Genomic DNA, 4,948 nt, shown 5'->3' with positions numbered 1-4,948 from the left:
CACTTAAAGGAGACACTAAACTCTATAGCTCACTATTTAGTTTTTGTCTTTTCATATCTCTTAGACATTTAGGGTTTCTGACTGATACTTAGAGGATCGACTAGTAGCAGTATTTCTAAGATGTCATATGAACGTTTTCAGACTATATTTCTATTTTTATTATTCGTTAATATTATATTATTATATTGAGATTTTGGGATATCATATATTTACTTATTTTGAAATTTAATCTCGGATTATATTTTATTTTATGGACTCTTATTACGGTTTATTGATTCATATTGATTTTTTGACAATGCATTTTGCAATCTGAAATTTTCATGATTTTTGATAATCTGAATTAATATGGCCTCTGAGATTTGATCATAACGTCCAGACATGATTATTTAGAAGCACATGATACTAAATTATCTTTATTTTTACACAAATTTAATTATATAATATCTATTAGTCTTAATTAATTATCATAATAGAATCACTTGGTGCAAAAATACCTCCATCCATATGTATAAATAATTCCAACAGATGAAAAGAAAGTAGTTCTCTGAAAGTACAAGCAAAAAGTTGGAGTAGGTCAATTAGTTAGAACGTGTGGCTGTTAACCACAAGGTCGGAGGTTTAAGCCCTCTTTCTAGTGTTGATTCATTTTGCAACTTCTAATTACCCTTTTAATTTCAATTTGTTACCCTAATTATATAGTTATATAATGAAATTTGTCAATTAGTAACCAATGGCTTATAGTTTAGTTGGTTAGAGTGTTGTGCTAATAACACGTTACAGGTTTGAAACTGCATGGGCCATTTTTCCCTTTTTCACACTTTTCTTTTACTACTCCAAACCCTCGTTATAACTAGTATGCTATTGTTTATCCTGAACAAGGAGGCCAATCTTCCGACAGGAATCAATCTGGTGGGTGGAATAAATAAAGGCATGTGTGAGTGAAGATCATCTGATTGGAACAAATGGTCTAGTCAGAACCGGGAGCAATGAAGTTGAAGAAAGTACCAATCAAGGACATTGGTACTTTCTGCGACTGGAGGATAACCCCTCTTTTGGTACTTTTTTGTTCGATTTATTTCTCTTTCTGACTTTGGATTCAATTTTATTTACACAAAGTTTCATAATATTAATTTTATATGATCTCACATCAATATATGTGACTCATTATTTGAGTTTACTGAAACTTCTTGAAAGAACTATATTGAATTTTGTCCAATGGTTCATCTCCATTTCCATATTTTACATAAAATTGGTTTAGTTGTTTATGGTAAAAAACTTCTGTATCCGACAAAATATTCGTTTTGTTGCAGAGAAATATAGCTAGAATGTTGACAGATGAACACATAAAACGCGTTTTCATTGTCAATACATCGAATGAGATTGGAGGTGATGGAGATGTCCCCCATGAAGAAATAGGGCGTGCAAGGAGAATGAAAGTTCCAAATGTAAATTTGCAGCATAATGTGAATATTGATGTTTGTTTTTCTCCTTGCAAGACATTAATCATTTGTTTCAAGTCTAATTGTTCTAGGCTCAATTACCTTGCAGGTTATGATTGAGGTTGTTGCGAATCATGTGCTTGAGACCATCATAATTGATAAGATTGATTCAAAGCTTGAAGCATTAGCTACCAGCACTATTGCTCAACGAGTCGTTCAACTGGTTGGAACAGCCCATGGAATGACTATTCACAACATAATAAAGAACCATTCTCTACAGACTTTTGTTTGTGCCATCGAGGTTGGAATCAACTTCTTTTTTATTCACTTCATATTTGCTCATATGGCTTTCAATTTGCTCAAAGTGGGTATTTCCATATGGATATACCACTTGCTTTCGTGTTGTTAAGAAACTTATGGAAAAAGTAACAATATTTTTAATATGATTAACTTAGATGGGTAAATTTTGCCGATCTATGCCACCTTTACTGAAGTTCTTCATATTGATTAGTCATTTTTCATTGGAAAACAAAGTGAAACTCTGGGTGATGAAGAGGCAAGGAAAAGGAAAGTGCAGAAGACTATTCTCGAAAGAAAGGGCCTGTCGACTTTTACATGTGCTGTTAAGATGATATCTAAGACCGAGTATCATGTCCACCATAGACTTGATGCAACTGTGGATTCTATACTGGCTTGTAGATTATATCTGTTTCACATTTAATTTAGAAGCTTTCTTTTGGCATCTACTTACTTGTATATCAACTAAAGTTTATATGTAAGAAGATATTTAAGCAGAACTATTTCTAGCTGGCAGGGAAATATCCTTTATTTGAAATCTGTCAGATGTAGTCTGAAGCTAGTGTTCCTATCACGTCTATTGTAATGGCTAAAATCGATCATTGTGAACTATCTCACATGCTTCTTGATGAAGGAAAAAAATTGATGAAGTTCATTATGATGAGGAAGATGAACAATCTGCCTTGCTTGTTAATGAAGAAAAATGTGTTAATGTTGATTTTGGTCATTAAGATGAAGATGATCTTCCTAGTCCTAGAAAGAAACACATGTTTACCAGGTCTGCTAGCAAACGAAGCTCACCAATATCTGTTTATACTTAGAAGGCGAAGTACACGATTCATGTTTATGCTTAAAGATGAAATAGATGTCACCGATGACATTGAGATGGCCGATGCAATTTTAGCAACTGCGTCCGAAATAAAGCAGAACCCGTGGATTCGTGGAATAGCAAAGTTCCACTGGTTGCCAATGTTTGTCATTAAGGTATCTTCATAACTATTTTCACAAGCAATTGTGTTGAAAAAAACCAACTTCATTGTTGTTTTTATCTTCCTGGTACAATCCTTTGCTGACATGGAATTTCATAACAAAACGGCGCTACATGCATAAAATGTGTTTAATTGATATCAAGGTTTATTTTTCTTCGATTGCAGTCAAATACCATGGCACTAATGGTCAAGGCAGTGTACATGATTCTCGAGAGGGAATCATATACCTCGAAGTCGAGGCTTCTTAATTGAAATTCTTCCGATATTGAGGTCGAAGATGATGCACCAAAACGAAAATCTACCTTGGAAGAGATCGATGCCTTAGAGGTGCTAAATTTTTTCCTTTGTTCTCTTTACTCTTAAGAGTTCCAAATTTCTTCAATTATTCTTGAAATCTTGGTGGGTAAAGTGCATACGTTATTGAAACCCTATTCTTATCATGTTGAATCAAATCATATCCGCTCAAATGCTGTTGAACAAACTGCAATCTACACTTAATAAAGTTATTGTTAATTGAAATATCCCTTTGCATTCTTGCAGGAGCTTCGTCTAGACATTGAGTATATCGTTATTCCCGGTGGTGAATGCGTTGAACTTCTTCCAAGATGTTTTGAAATAATTGCCCATACCCTTAAGCTTGTTAAAAGCTATCAGTTGGATGCAGAAAACTCAGGTACTGAGCTTAACACAAGGTTGCAAGTTCTTCCTCATAGATTGAACAGAAAGTTTTCCTCGAAATCCCTCAAAACTAAATCGAATTTATGAAATGAGACTGAATCGAAGCCACTGACTGATAGTTGTGGAGGAACAAGTGTTACAAGGCTTCCCTTCCTGCTTGAATGAAACATGATTTCAGTCATATGAATCATTGATTGATATAAAGCTCCAATTCTTGTATAGTTTATATACAGGGTATGTATCTCATCAAAGATCACCAAATAAAAAACAAAAAGCTTGAAGGGAGGAGATTTTATTGGCACCAACCTCAGCGTTGGCTTTTTCTTTGAGTTTTGCAATGTTTTATTTTTGAGAAATTGAAAACCCTTTCCTTTAAAGCTGGTAGAATTGAGTTCACTTCTTCATTGCTTTGTTTGGCTTTGAGAGTTGATTGAGGAAATATGGATGCGAATATCCGTACCATTGAGAAATTGAAAACCCTTGGAAATTTCTGACCATGAATTCGAGAAATTCTAGAATGATGTCCCAATTGCCATAGCGTGATTGAGGGTGAAACCAATGAATATACTGACTGCAAGATCGGTTACTTGCACTCCAAGTAAAGGGTCTCAGTACCCTCATAGTTTCGGAGACCTTTCAAAGGGAAGAACGAGTGAACGATAGGAGGAACATAAACAGGTTTAACAATGTCAGAAATTGTTACTCCATCAGCTGCTGCATGTACGAACAAAGCTCCGACATTGTTGCATTCAATAAAAAAAGGAAACAATGTCATCATCGTGCTCGGTGGTTGCTAGTCGACCTACAAAGGCTTGAGAAAAAGAAGACCCTTCTAAATATGCCCAACGGGATGGAACCGAAGAATAAATATGCCCAACCGGAAGGAACCGAAGATCTAATGGAGTTAGCTTAATCCTGTCATCCAATGCACCATGATTTGCTGCCTGGATTATACTGCTGGATATGAATCGCACGTCGATCATGTTTTTTACTTTGTCGATAAGCAATCAGTCGAGTAATTAAATTACCAAGACCAGAACGGGCATCTAACATCCCCATGTGCGTTGTTCTTTATTTTATTAATGTATAGCTGGAGACAGTGATAGATCAAAGATGAATTTCTCTGGAGAAGTTACTAGTTTATCTGATGTATGGATGACTTCAAACAACTAAAAAACTAGGTAATACACCCTAGATATTTTATTGAAAATCAAGAATCCAAGACTTGATAATTTCTGGAATCGAAAAAGATCAATATCTCATTGTTACAATGATATCATCCACATATACTAAAATATAGATATGTCGATCTTCATGCTTATAGATAAATAGAGATGAGTCAAAGTTGGATGTATGAAAACTAATTTAAATGAGAGTTCTTCAGAACTCATTAATTGACATTGATGGTTAAAGGGAGTGTTTTGTGCGTTACTAATGACCAAGAAAGATTTTAAACAGATACTAAATTGCAATCACCCTAAATGACCTTGTTAGTTTACACACATGTAAAGTAGTCAGGATGTTCATACCACGTGCGAGAAATAC

At 34.7% G+C, this 4,948-nt stretch overlaps 1 pseudogene; it reads left to right on the top strand.

The window, feature by feature from the left end:
* The first annotated feature begins 1,322 nt into the window (after nucleotides 1–1,322).
* Nucleotides 1,323–3,646, top strand: LOC120155734 (annotated as a pseudogene).
* The last annotated feature ends 1,302 nt before the right edge of the window (nucleotides 3,647–4,948 follow it).

The sequence above is a fragment of the Hibiscus syriacus genome, unplaced genomic scaffold (genome assembly GCF_006381635.1).
Source record: "Hibiscus syriacus cultivar Baekdansim isolate YM2019G1 unplaced genomic scaffold, ASM638163v2 tig00111207_pilon, whole genome shotgun sequence".
In the NCBI taxonomy this organism is placed as follows: Eukaryota; Viridiplantae; Streptophyta; class Magnoliopsida; order Malvales; family Malvaceae; genus Hibiscus; species Hibiscus syriacus.
The sequence above is the reverse complement of the archived record's forward strand: the minus strand, read 5'-3'. Positions and strand labels throughout refer to the sequence as shown.